We start from the raw sequence: 15,321 nt of genomic DNA, 5'->3' as shown, positions 1-15,321 counted from the left end.
CAGAAAGACATGCATTTGTTTGGGCTGCAAAATAGGTAAGCAAGTAATAGTATTCCAAAATAAAAATTTCAAAGCAGAATCACAAATTTTCAAAATAGCACTAAAAAGTCACTTCCAGTCTAATGAAATAAATCAGTCTCTTCTCTGAGTATTTTAATTATGTAAGACTTAATCTTGATTCCATCATTAATATTCCTGATATGAATTATAGTGTGTTGAGCAGCATCTCCCCCTTCCCCCACCAAAAAAGAAAAAAAAAAAGGTTTTTACCACCAGGAACTTGTTTCTATGACATTATTTGAAAAAGGGTCATTACAGATATAATTGTTACTAATTTCAAAATGAGATCATCCTGTATTAGATTGAACCCTAACTCCAAAGACTAGTGTCCTTATAAGAGAAGAAAAGGAGAGATCACAGAAGACAAGGCAATATGAAGACAGAAAAGAAACTGAAGTGATACATCCATAAGCCAAGAAATATCAAAGATTGCTGGCAGCCACCAGAAGCTAGGAAAGAAGCATGGAGCAGATTCTCCCTCACAGGCTGTAGAATGAACCAACCCTACTTAATACCTTGATTTTTTAACTTCTGGCCTACAGAGCTATGAGATAATAAATTTCTGTTGTTTGAACACCCAATTTGTAGTAAATTGCTTTGGAAGCTTTGGAAAAGTAATACATATCTCATCAAATATTAGATTTTTTTTCTGCTTCCAAAGATTTTTTATAATTTACTAAAAACATAACTTTAGCAAATCATCTGAGAAAGGATTGTTGTTGTTGTTTTTTCCAGAAATTGTGCTGGATCATTGGACAGCCATAAGTTTAAAAAATAGACCTGAGAAACATAACTCACATGCTACACAAAATTAATTCAGAATGGATCATAGACTGAAATCATTAACTTAAAGTCATGGAGTTAAAACATAAACTTATAAAGCATTAAGAGGAAAATATAGCAGAATGCATGAATGACATTGGGTTTGATGGTGAGTTTTTAGATACAAACCTAAAGCATAAACTATTAAAGAAAAAGCTGATAAATTGAACTTTATCAAAATTAAAACATTCTGCCTTTTGAAAAGCAAGAGAGAAAATATTTGCAAATCACATATTTGATAAAAGACTTACATGCATAATATATAATCATCTTGTGAAGATGTGATGTAAACAGACAAAAACTATATATATATATTATTAACATATAATATATTATTAGCCCTAGGAGTACAGGTTTGTAAATCATCAGGCTTACACACTTCACAGCACTCACCAGCACGTATCCTCCCCAATGTCCATAACCCAACCACCCTCTCCCTAACCCCCCCTCCTGAGCAACCCTCAGTTTGTTTTGTGAGATTAAGAGTCTCTTATGGTTTGTCTCCCTCCTGACCCCATCTTGTTTCATTTTTTCATTCCCTACCCCCTCAAATTCCTCATATCAGGAAGAGCATATGATAATTGGAAAACAGACAAAAATTTTAAAAATAAAGGTCTGAATAGACACTTTACCGAAGGAGACATATGGATATTAAATAAACTCATGAAATGAGGCTTAACATCATTTGTCATTAGGGAAAAGCAAATTAAAATGGCAATGACATTCCACTGGATGACTATTCAAATGTCAAAAATTTTAAAAATTGACAGTAACAAATGCTGGCAATGATGTGGAACAACAGGAATTCATTACAGGTAGGAATACCGATGGTGCAGCCACCATGAAAGACAGTTTGGCAGTTTGTTATAAATTAAACATAGACTTAACATATGTCCCAGCAATATCTCTCCTAGGAAATTATTCAAGTGAATTGAACACTTACGTTCACACAAAAAACTATAGAGGAATGTTTATAGCACCCTATTCATAATTGCAAAAAGCTGGATGCAACCTGTTAGTGTCCATAATCAAAGGAGCGAGACTGATACAAAGCGAAGGTCAAGCAAAGCTTTATTTTGCGCCAAGCATTGAGAATCATACTGACTGGTCAGGGCCGTCTCTTGCAAAGAGGCGGTCCCTCTCAGCTTCACAGACTAACTTTTATAGAGGTAGTTTAGCCGGGCTATACACAGGTGGCCAATGAGATTGCAATACACAGAGAACACTGCACAGTCATGCTAAGTCTGCCACACACAGAAAAAAACTGCTAGGTAACACACGGGTGGCCATTTGAATTTCAATTTACCATAATAGATATATGCATGTCCCACTGATTGGATGTCTTCACCTGTCCTGACCCACCCTTGTATCTAGGCTTTACAAGTAAGTTCCTCTGGGAGGGGTGAGGTCAATCTAAGTTTGCTGCATAGGGTCAATCTAAGTTCACTACATAAACACAAAATGACTCTCTCTGGCCAACCAGGCCCTTATATTCCCCCCTTTTCTTTGGAGATTAGTCAAATCCTTGACTTTTCAGCCAGTTCTATGTTCTCTGGTTGTAAGGGGTTATATTGAGTATGTAACATTTTTATTGCTCTAATTTTCTTTTGTACAAATGACACGAGTGCACAGTCGGTTGATAAGTTAGCCATTTACCGCTTCATAGAACCTTTTCCATTTTTTCCTAATTTCCTTCATCTAATTTCCTACCTATACTTTACATAAACAGGTAACAATAGGAGCAACAATGAACTCATAGTCTTTTGAGTCTTAGCTTTAGTCCCTGGTCAGCGGGGTCCATTGACTGAGGCTTCCACCTCAGGGGGGCGTCTTCATCCTCTGCTCATTTGACGTGACCTGCGTGAATCCAGACCCTGATGCCTTCTACTATTACTACTCTGGGGGTGGTCAGGATAACAGTAAACATCCCTTCCAGTGAGGCTCCAAGTTCCCCACTTGATAGTGACCATTAGATGCTAATAATGAATAATTGAAACATATGATGAAACATTATTTCAAATGGGGTCACCTTGTTTAAATAGGGTGTACATCATGCCCTGAGAAGGGTGAAAGGAAGGAGATCCACCCATCCACTGCCAGTCTCCAGAATTAGTTTTGTCAAGGTCTCTTTAAGAGTCCGGTTCATTCTCTCTACTTGCCCGGAACTCTGGGGCCAGTAGGCACAATGTAGTTTCCAATCTGTGCCCACGGCCTTAGCCAATCAATGCCTGTGAGACTGAGCTCACAAATGCAGGGCCATTGTCTGACCCGATCATGAGAGGCAGCCCAAACCTAGGAATTATTTCTTCTAGTAGCTTTTTGGCTACCACTCCTGCTGTTTCATGTTTGGCAGAAAAAGCCTCTACCCAGCCTGAAAAGGTATCTACAAAAACTAACATATACTTGTGCCCATATTTTTCGAGTTTCATTTCTGTAAAATCTATTTCCCAATAAATTCCTGGTTCCTTACCTCTTTCTCTTTTCCCTCTTCTCATACTAGTTCCTCCCACATTAACTTCCTGGCATTAAGCACATCTATCAACTATACCCTGAACAATATGCCCTAATTTAGAAACCTGGAATTGCTTGCCTATAAGGTCCCTGAGTTTGTGTATCCCCAAATAAGTACCCTGATGTATCTGGTCTACTAACTTCTTACCTAGTCTTCAAGGAAGAATTAACTTTCCTCTTTTAGTCTTAGCCCAGTCCCTTTCGTAGTCTAATTTAGCCCATTTCTGAAAATACTTTAAATATTCCTCTGAATAGTCTGATTTTTCTGGTAGGGCTAGAACCGGGAGTGTAACCAGCTCTTGCACTGTTTCTTGGGCTGCTTGCTTTGCGGCTCAATCTGCTGATTGGTTTCCTTTTGAAATCAGATCAGTCCCCTTTTGGTGTCCTGAGCAATGCATTACAGCCACCTCTTTTGGGTCCCAAATAGCCTGGAGGAGAGCCAATATTTCTCCTCTGTTTTAATTCCTTTCCCTTCTGCTGTTAATAGGCCCCTTTCTTTATGAATAGCCCCACGTATATGGAGAATAGCAAAGGCATACCTGTTGTCCATATAGATGTTGGTGGTTTTACCTTTGGCAATCTGTAGTGCCTTAGCGAGTGCAATCAGTTCCGCTTTTTGTGCCGAAGTTCCATGTGATAGTGCTGCTGTCCAGAGTTCCTGCTCAGGAGAAACCACCACAGTCCCCGCATACCTCTTTCCATTGACCATGTAGCTACTCCCATCTGTGAACAGAGTCATCTTGGCATCTGGGAGGGGAATGTCTCTGAGATCCGGCCTTATTCCTGTGACTTGGATTAGGACCTCCCCACAGTCATGTGGACAGTCAGCCAGCTCCTCTGGCAGCAGTCTGGCTGGATTTAGCACCACCAGGGACTGGAAGGTCACTCTTGGTTCGTTGAGGAGGAGGGCCTGATACCCTGTCACTCGGGTGTTCATCATCCATCAGTCGGGTGGAGTCCAGAGAAGGCCCTCAATAGCATAGGTGGTCAAGAGGAGATTCAGTTCTCGGAAGGAGGCATGACTGTAACCTTGAGACAACCCACTGTACAAGTGCTTATGGCAGCAGTAGATGAATACCTCCTTTATGAACCAGTCTCAAAACCAGAGGAGACAAAGTTGGGGAGCCTTCTCCAAATCCTACAGGACGAGTTTCCCGAAGCCTGGGCAGAAGGGAAGCCCCATGGCTTGGCCAAGGAACAACCTCCAGTGGTGGTATAGTTACAGGCGACAGCTACGGCTGTTCGCGTTCAGCAGTACCCCCTTCCCTGGGAAGCAAAGGAAGGGATCAGAAAACACATTAACTGCCTCCAAGGAAATGGAATCCTAGTTCCTTCCAAATCTCCATGGGACACACCTTTGCTGCCGGTCAAAAAGGCCGAGACTGGGGAGGACTTGCGGGAAGTTAATAAATGGGTTGAAGATATCCACCCAAAGGTGCCTAACCCCTATACTGACTCTCCCTCCTGGGCCCCAGAAGAACTGTGTATACCAGCACAAACCCAGTTCCAGCAGCCAACACTCTAGCATTTTATCCCATTTAGTTAAGACCTACATGTCCAACAAACTTAATTCCATTTGTCAAACAAGCAACCCTTCACAGTTTCAGGTTACCAAAGACTTTGGAAGCCACTTTAACAATTACCCATTAAAACCTTGAGACAGACAAATAACCATCTCCACTTCAGATGCCATGCTCTCCCGCCAGCAAGGGGGAGGGGCTAGGCAGTCCATGTTGGGCCAGAGAAGGCAAGAAATTCCCCGAAACAAAGGGAGTTTCCAAAGCTGATTGGGAATATTCCTTAAAGTCTCTGTCTCAAGGTCGGTTCCTCCCACAGTGCCAGGTCTGCTTACCAAAAGTGGCCCACTAGGCACTCATATTCCACGCCCGGCTCCAATGAACATCAGCACTGGGTACCTTAACCCGGCATTAGACTAACCCAGGTTAGCTCCAGTCATGGCCCTTAACACACGAAATGAGTGAGCGAGAAGCCTCACATCTAATTACGAAGAACAGAGAGATGAAAGTCAGAGTCCCCTTACTCTCCACTTGCCCCATTCCTTCAATCATAACAAACAACATAACAGACAACAAAAGGACCAGGGAAAGACAACTGCAGGCCCAACGATTCTTACCCAGAACCTGCCACTGGTGAGGGCTTTCTTTATCCCCCAACCACCTAGGTGGACTCAACCCCCCTGACCATCTAGAGGGACTCAAACCCCCCAACCATCTGGGGAGACTCGAAGCCCCTCAATCACCCAGGTGGACTTGAACCCCCTGATCATCTAGAGGGACTTGACCCCCCTGGCAGGCCCCTGACCACCCAGAGGGACTCGAACCCCCCGGCAACCGCCTAGGGGGACTCGAACTCCCCGACTGCCCAGGGGGACTCGAATCCCCATAGATCTACCAACAGAGGGATGGAGCATCCCCACATCCACTCCTGCCCTGGGGAGCATGGCTGCGTCCAGCTTCTCCCCGGTGGGCCATACCCTGGAGCTCCAAACAGACAGACAGATAGGATCCCGTGATCTTACCTCCAGAGGCTTTTCCCAAAAATTCCGATGCTGGCTCAGTTCTCATCGTTTGATCTGGGTGCCCCCTCCAATGTTAGGGTCCATAATCAAAGGAGCGAGACTGATACAAAGCGAAGGTCAAGCAAAGCTTTATTTCATGCCAAGCATTGAGAATCATACTGACTGATCAGGACCGTCTCTTGCAAAGAGGTAACCCCTCCCAGCCTCACAGACTAACTTTTATAGAGGTGGTTTAGCCAGGCTATACACAGGTGGTCAATGAGATTGCAATACCCAGAGAACACTGCACGGTCATGCTAAGTCTGCCACACACAGAAAAAAACTGCTAGGTAACACACGGGTGGCCAATTGAATTTCAATTTACCCTAGTAGATATACGCGTGCCCTACTGATTGGATGTCTTCACCTGTCCTGATCCGCCCTTGTATCTAGGCTTTACAAGTAAGTTCCTCTGGGAGGGGTGGGGTCAATCTAAGTTTACTGCATGGGGTCAACCTAAATTCACTACATAAACACAAAATGACTCCCACAACCAAAATACTGTTCTACTGGGAAAAGTGGCTAAACAAACTGTGGTCGATCTATACCATACAGTCCAAATATTATTTGATGATATAAAGGAACAACCTATTGATTCATTAAATACCATGTGTTAATCGTAAGTGGATTTTACCAAGTGAAAAATAAAAGACTAAAGGAGACATATTATATGATGCTGTTTATGTGAAATTCTGTAAAAGGCCAAACTATAGTGGTAGAAAACAGGATCAGAGCTCTCAAAGCATTGGTAGATGGCAGTGTAGTTGACTAAAATGGAGATCTACCAAGGAACGTAGTATGGTAGATCTGTTCTGTATGAGACTGAGGTGGTTAAAACCCATGGAAAAATACATACACAGAGTGAACTTAAATGTGTGAAAATTAAAAAAAAAAATACAACCAGCATTTTTGGGGAAGCTAAGACTCAACACTATGTAATGCAATAACATTACAAATGAATAATATAATTGCATTGGAGGGAGTCAACTGACGTAATACCATTATAACTGATTTCGAGTTAGACATCTGTATGAACTTAAGTGTAGCTTAATATATATACTAATGAGTAGATTCAGAAATAATTATAGGTAGATGTTTATATATTGGTTGGAATTCATAAATATATTCTACCTGTCTTCTTAGAAGATATAAAAACAATGGCACTGAAGTAATAACTACAAAGACATAAGAGACCTTGAGACAGAACTATCTAGTCAGATTTCTTTCAAATTCCTGACCCAGAGAAATGGTAAGAGAATAAAAGTTTGCTCTTTTAAGCTGGGAATTTTGAGCTGCTAAATTGTTATGTCACAATGGATAGCTAATGCACAGCCCCATAATACATTTCTAACTATAACTTCTCACTCCAGAATATAGTCTAAGATTATGTTTCACAAATAATCATCATGTCTCTTTAATCTCCTGAACTACAGAAGGATCCCAAACCTGTTTTTACCCTGGCTTATATTGACATTTTTGAATAATGAAGTTCAGTCATTTTACAGAATATTCTTTAGATTGGATTTGTCTGATATGGCCTCTTAATTACATTTATGTTATGAATTTGGGACTGGAATATTTATAATACATGTGTACTGCAGGATTTTTTATAGCAGCAAATAATTTAACAATCTAAGTGAATGAAGATAAGAAATTGGTTAAACCAGTTATAGTTATTTTGATCAACAGAATATGGTGACAGCAATAAAAATCATAATACAAATGTACTTTTTACACAGTTAAGATAAAGTATTACCTGGAAAAAAGATAAGTAAGTTTCAGAGCTGAGGGGATGATTTAATCTCATCAATTAGATTCCAGTTTATAAATATTGGTTTTCTTCATTTTAGGACAAAGATATAAATATATAAAAGATATTGCTTGGCGGAGAAAGACAGCTATCATATGATCTCCCTGATATGAGGAAGTGGTGATGCAACATGGGGGCTTAAGGGGGTAGGAGAAGAATAAATGAAACAAGATGGGATTGGGAGGGAGACAAACCATAAGTGACTCTTAATCTCACAAAACAAACTGAAGGTTGCTGGGGGGAGAGGGATTGAGAGAAGGGGGCTAAGGTTATGGACATTGGGAGGGTATGTGCTTTGGTGAGTGCTGTGAAGTGTGTAAACCTGGCGATTCACAGACTTGTACCCCTGGGGATAAAAATATATTATATGTTTATAAAAAATAAAAAATTTTAAAAAAGATATTGCTTGGGCAATATAAATAAACAAATAGGCAATTTTTGAAAACTTGCTACTGTGTAATCTGAGTTCAAACATATGATCTAAGATCAAAAGCTTGTTTTATAACCCCATCATATAATCAAGTTCTACAATAAAACTTTATTATACATATTTTTCCAAATAATGTTATGGAATTTCTTATATCTGTGATTGCTTCTTGGACTTTTGGCTAAGATCAAGTATAGAATTTCTCATATCTGTTAACAGAAAAATAATACAATGAGGGATAAATACTGATGGCATCATTCAATTAAACAATTGATGTTTATGTGTGAATATTCTACTCTATCCCAAATATTCCCCCATGCAAAATAGAAAAAAAATACTAAGAAAACACAGAATATTCAGAAAAATATAATTATAAATTTTGCCTATACATTGAAATCCTAAGGGAATCATGTGGGAAAAGCCATTTAATTTCTCCCAACATTAAATTATTTATCTATAAAATCAGAACAAAATTTTCTATTCAAATTGTCTGAAATTATTTATGTAAAAGTGTAGAGGATTTTCCTTGGGATTATGAAGTTCCAGATAATTTACTTAAAATTGAATGTTTGGAAAAAAGTACAATTGCTCTTATTAAATTTATTTATTTATTTTTTTTTGGTCATTTGTGTACTAAAATAGAAAACATGTGACAGTAGTTCTTTGGATTATTACCCGTAAGTTATTTTTAATTAACTATAAACACATACAAATGCCCATACTTGGAGGAGAGAAAAAATGTAGGCATATACTTTAATAGTTTGGAGTGTTTGGAGTTGTTTCATGAGAAAAGTCACATAAAAATTATATATCAAGGCAAAGTATGTAGCTGCTGAAATGTATAGATATATATGACTCAGAGAACTCTTTTGAGGGTGACATAAGGTAATGTGTAAAAGGCCCAAGAAATATATCTGATCCCTGGCAAAGTGTCAGGGATATTCGTTGTCTACTTTCCTGTTAAAAAAGCAATTAACTGTTACTGGCTGAGACTCATCTTGTTCCTTCTGTCTAAATAGGTCATTGGGAGCTTGGCAGATTTTCTTGAGAGAACAATGAAATCTTGAAAGACATTACTATGCAAGAAAGCCTAGGTGTAGCAAAAACAAAAAGTTGGAATTTCCGATGTAGATTGTTAGTGTGGAATGATTTAGTGCTCGGAGACAAGGTTCTCAGCACATCCATTTGTGCCTGAATGCTACTTGCCTCATTTATTCTCCCTCTTTTCATTTCTATCCATTTTTCTTCCTTCTTTTTTTTTTTTTTTTCTTTTCAAAACTCTTTGGTCACTAACTTTTTTTTTTATATTGTTGTACTTTCCAAGTAGATGAATATCTAACACAATGCTATTTATTTCTTTTAAATTCAATATCTCATCTGATGCTTTACTGTAATCCATTTCTTTCAGTCTCTCCTTGAAAACTTGCACTTATAAGCATTCCATCCTTTTCTGACTATTTGACAGTATCCGTTCATCTCTGTTTGTAAATGCTCAGGTTTTTGTTTCTTTGAAGCACAAGTTCAATCACCTTTCCTTAAGTCATAGACACAGCTTAGGTTTAGCTGAACACTCCATCACAATATAATTATTCCTTTTGCATTGTGTTCTTTTTTCTCTCTTTTCTTTGAAATGTCCATCTTTCATCTCTTTGTTCTTAATTTATTAATAATGAGGTGAGGCTCCACTATTTTTCCTTTGAATTAATTTCATAATCAGTTCAATTAAATCAGTTTAATTAGAATGGCATATATACATAGTGATGAGGTGAGAGAGAACGATGAGGAAGATACTGAAAATAAACCAAGCATAATTGCATTTTTTATTTTACTCCGCATAAAGACTAGTGGTTCTTTACCTGGGTACATATAACCTTTGAGGTTCTGATGGGTACATTCCCTTTCTCAGGGAAAAAAAAAAAAAACCACACATATGATTCTATATACATAGTCTTGCATAAAACTGTAAAAAACAGATCTCTTTGAAGAATATCCCTGGCTATTGCCCTCATGTTGATGAGGTCTCGGTTCAATGACTAAAAAATGAGCAACAATGTCATGCCATAGAGAAGATAACAAGTAGTAAGAGAAAGGGATGATGGTAACATGGAGTATTGTAACACAACTCAAACTGAAGGGATGGGGGAGGAGGAAACTCTTCTGAATAAGGAATACTATAAAAGTAAAAAAGAATAAATAGCCACTTTACATGGAATTGTATATAAACTCTTTCATTACCAAAGGGTAGACATGTGACAGTTACTGTGTGTTCTGAGAAGTTAGCATTTAAGATGGTCCTAGGAAACGTACAAAAGAAATTGAGAAAAATCATCCCTGACAGTTTTCAACAAGAAAGACAGAAAAGGGGGCACCTGGGTGGCTCAGTGGGTTAAAGCCTCGGCCTTCAGCTCAGGTCATGATCCCAGGGTCCTGGGATCGAGCCCCGCATCAGGCTCTCTGCTCAGCAGAGAGCCTGCTTCCTCCTCTCTCTCTGCCTGCCTCTCCACCTACTTGTGATCTCTGTCTGTCAAATAAATAAATAAAATCTTTAAAAAAAAAAAAGAAAGAAAGAAAGAAAGACAGAAAAGGGCATCCATACCATAAGATTGGTAATAACATTAAACAATTGAGTACTTACTATGTTTGAAGTATTTCGTACGTATGAACTAATTCAATCCTTATAATAATCTTCTCTAATTGACGCTAGCATTGTCGTTTTTTGGATGAGGAACATGAGGGAGAGAGATTGACTCACTGGCCTGAATTCAGCGAAACTAGTAAATGGTGAAGCCAGGTTTTGAACTCACAAAGTATTAGAGGATGTCATTAAGAGGACGTGACCTCTGGTTGAGGAGAGCTGGAGCAAAGCAAGATTTCCTCAAACTTCTCAACCCCTCCCCTGAGACTATATAGATTGTATATGTGACTAAATTTAGTTAAGGCCTCTATGCAAACTTTTTATGGAATTCCTGGAGGCAGAGCTGTATTTCTGTTGCAGCCCCTCAAGACAGAACTTGTATGTAAATTCCTTTGCTTAAACCTTCTACCTACGAATCCAGAGTGGCCTGCCTCCTTCTTTGGTCTCTTCTTGCCCTCTGTGTACAGGGGTCAGTTTTGAATTCCACCTTCACATATATCTTATGCCTTTTTCACAGAAAGATCTTTTTACTCTCATTTAAGAGTGAATATATTTGGTCTGAGCTTCAAAATATGTCATAATAAAAAAGGGGATATTAGTATTTTACCTAGATGGAGAACATGGAAATATCAAGTGTATTACAGAGGATTTGAATTAATAAGAAGGAAATGACTGTTCTTAATATTAGCAGTTTTAGAATGGCTATTCTCACATAACCTTCTATGGCATTTTGAGAGAACAGAAAGAAGGAAACCCAAGCTCTACATAGTCCTTTCTGAGTCTTCACATTATGTAGGGTCTCTCCAGAGAAGTTGTACAATCCATCAATGTTATAATTTCAGATCCTTTAATCAGTGCATATAATGTGCTTTTTATCAGTTTAGGTAAATTCTATACTTGCTTTATATATTTATAGTTGCTTTATTTGATATCATTTTGCCATTTGAGCCTTGAATATTTAGGGAAGGTATATTCCACATTTTTAAATTGAATGTGATATAATTTTCTGTACCCAAATACATAACATCAATGCCTTCACATATGAATAACACTGTTGAACTGTTCTTTAATGAACACTGTGAACCTACAGTTCAGTGTATAAGTACTTTTTATCAAACTCTACCTTATAGTTCACTAATAAGATAAACTAAGGTTATGTTTCCTCTTGTGATGCATTAAGAGATTCAATACCATCTGCCAAAACCATTTAATTTCAATTTAATTATGGGAAAATCATCACCTACAAATTAAGGGACAGTCTGTAAAACAACTGGCATTTGGCTTTTAAAAATAATCTTGCTAGGAAAAGAACATGAGAAGTGTTCTAGAATGAAAGAAACTAAAGACTGGATCCCACTTACCCAACCAAAAAAGAGAAAGAAATAAATAAGAAACCGAGGAAGAAAGGAAAAAATCTTGTATTGAAGGATATTAGAAGAAATAGGAATATAGACTATAGATTGAAAAATAGTATTATATTTGTGCTCCATTAAAGTATTAAAATAAATTATGCCTCCACGGGAAAATATTTTTAACCCAGTATTCTATACCCAGCCAAACTATTAATAAGTAGAAAATGATGATAAAATCATTTTTAAACACCTATTTCAGAATGGAGAGGACTCATGAATTTTACTTTCCATGTCTTCTTTATTTGGAGGCAATGCTTCCAAAAACAGGAAGCATGGGAAAGAGTATTCCAGAAATAGAAAGAGGCAAAGAGGAGTTTTTACAATATGTAAGCATCCAGATGGCAGCAGGAGGTGTGTCTGGGTGGCTTAGTCAGTTAAGCATCTGACTTTGACTCAGGTCATCATCCCAGGGTCCTGGGGTTGAGACCCGAATCGGGCTCCTTGCTCTGCAGGGAAACTGTTTCTCCCTCTACTTCTGCCTGCTTCTCCCCTTGCTTGTCCTTACTTTCTCTCTGTCAAATAAATAAATAAAATCTTTTTAGAAAAGAAAAAAAAAAAATGGCAGCAGGAGTCCAGAAAATCTTATACTGATTTTCAGGAAAAAAGTGATATATTAGAAAAGATATATGAATTGAAGTTATAGAACATGAAATAAGAATTATGGATAGATATGTACAAAATTATGCAAATGAAAAAAAAGATAAATTAACTCAAGGGGGTAAAGCAACCTTTTCAAGAAAGGGAGTAAAATAGAATACAGCTTTGGAGTGAACAGTATTAAATCATCATAAGGCTGAAAATGGAGATTTCTATCTTAACTAAAAATAGTGGGATGCCTAGGTGGCTCAGTGGATTAAAGCCTCTGCCTTCAGCTCAGGTCATGATCCCAGAGTCCTGGGATCGAGCCCCACATTGGGCTCTCTGTTGGGCAAGGAGCCTGCTTCCCTTCCTCTCTCTGCCTGCCTCATTGCCTACCTGTGGTCTCTGTCTGTCAAATAAATAAATAAAATCTTTAAAAAAAATATAGTGAATTTGATACTTTAAGAAGATGAGGAGGAGGAATTGGAGTTGACTATGCAAATGAGCTAAGTTTTCATTTCCTTTAAGTGAATGAGTCAAAGAAAAAATTATAAGAATATTATTATAAAAATGAAAATAATTATCAAAAAAGGAGGTTAAAAAAAGCTCAAACTTTTGCAACTATCAAGACTGAAAATTGTGCATTTAAATATATACATATATTATATATGTATTATACATATATGTATAAATATATATATATATATATTTATTTATTTATTTATTATCTTTTCTTACTCCCACTAGTAGTACCTGAGACAAAGGCTTGTGTGTGAGTAACTTATCTGTGAAAATGTTCTCAGGGATTAAAGTGAAGGTTAGTGAAGAAGTAAAGCAGGAATAGAATAACAAACAAAAGGATATATCATTGTTGATAGCTGTGACTAGCTAGCAGGTGCTCAACAGATAACAGATAACAGAATAGTCAGTATTTCTGTCAGAACTGAAATGAGAAGCCAAGGTTTAGAACTAATTTTGCTTGTTTACTTAATCAGGAAAGCCCATTACTTAAACAAACAAATGAGGGTCAGGTATACTTGAGTCTGGTATCTCCCTGAGCATCCAATTTCCTGGGCCCTTTCCAGAGTCAACCCCTCTACCTATCTTAAAGTCTGCATATGAATTACATATATGGTCAACTCCTCTGCTCTTCTATTGGGGGAACAAAACAGAATGAATCCAGAGACTGGGCTTCTTGCCCCGTATTTGGTAGACTGTTTTTGTAATTTTTTAAAAATTAGTAAGGTTTTTCAGATCGTCAATTTTCTTATTTGAAAGATAAGGAGTTTAGACCACTTCTAACTTCCCATCTGGCATGATTCTATTAACTAAGCAAAGAGATGTGCAAAATGACTTCATAGAAGGGTTCACAACCGTTAAATCACCTGAGCTTCATGCAAAATTGTCCATTTAAGGGCTATTGTACAGATAGGATTTGGCAATACTTGAAGACATCCTTTCTGAAAGCTGTGTTGAAAGCAATGCCAAATATCACTTACATCAGTTGTTCCTTTTCCCATTTCTTTTCTTTCCAAATATCACCACCAAAACTGACAATCATAATGCACATTATTTTTCTCCCCACTGGACTCTGCATCAGTGACATAAATGAACTGAAAAGGAACACAAAGTGGCATTAAAAATTCTGACTTAATTTATGATTTGGATGGCATTCTATCAGTACTAGCCAACCATAGTAGGACATTTAGCATATTGATACCGCATAGTTTTGTTTGTATTTTCATTCTTAATAAATCTATAATGTGCCCAGTTCCTGCTGCAGCTGCTTCCTTTGCTTATAATATTATAATATGCTTAAATGTGCTGGTGAGGCTTTTTATGTATTTTAATTAATTTGTTTTTTAACCATTACTATAGGGTAAAATTTTGGTCTCTCTGAGAAGAAAAGTTTAACAATTATTAAACTGGCTATAGTGAAGAAAGATAATAAAATATTACATCAAATGCTGGCTAACAAAAACAAGGATTGTGAATAGGCTCAGTCAAAAGTTCTTTATAAACTAAAACAATAATAAGATACAACAATGCACATATTAGAATGGATAACATTATCTTTATTTTTAAACTGACAATACCACTAAAGTAGGGGAGCAACTAGAACTCTCATTCTTTGCTGGTGGGAATTTAAAATGTACAAACACTTTGGAATAGAAATTAGTAGTTTCTTAGAAAGCTAAGCATAGCCTTACTATAGGATCCAAAATTCATGCTCCTGGTTACTTACTCAATTTATCTGAAAAGTTATGTCTACACAAAAACCTGAATATTTATAGTAAATTTATTTATAATCACTGGAAGTTGAAGCAACCAAGATGTCCTTCAACAGCTGAATGGGAAAACAAATTATGATACATACAAACAATAGGATATTATTCAGTAATAAAAAGTAAATACCTATTGAGGCATGAGAAGATATGGATGACTCTTAAATGGGTACTGCTAAGTGAAAGAAGCCAGCCTGAAGTA

At 37.5% G+C, this 15,321-nt stretch overlaps 1 pseudogene; it reads left to right on the top strand.

Annotated features, from left to right (window-relative positions):
* The first annotated feature begins 4,411 nt into the window (after positions 1-4,411).
* The window catches only part of LOC116567471, a 68,803-nt pseudogene continuing 57,893 nt past the window's right edge, over positions 4,412-15,321 (top strand).

Source organism: Mustela erminea, chromosome 10 (genome assembly GCF_009829155.1).
Source record: "Mustela erminea isolate mMusErm1 chromosome 10, mMusErm1.Pri, whole genome shotgun sequence".
Lineage (NCBI taxonomy): Eukaryota > Metazoa > Chordata > Mammalia > Carnivora > Mustelidae > Mustela > Mustela erminea.
The sequence above is the reverse complement of the archived record's forward strand: the minus strand, read 5'-3'. Positions and strand labels throughout refer to the sequence as shown.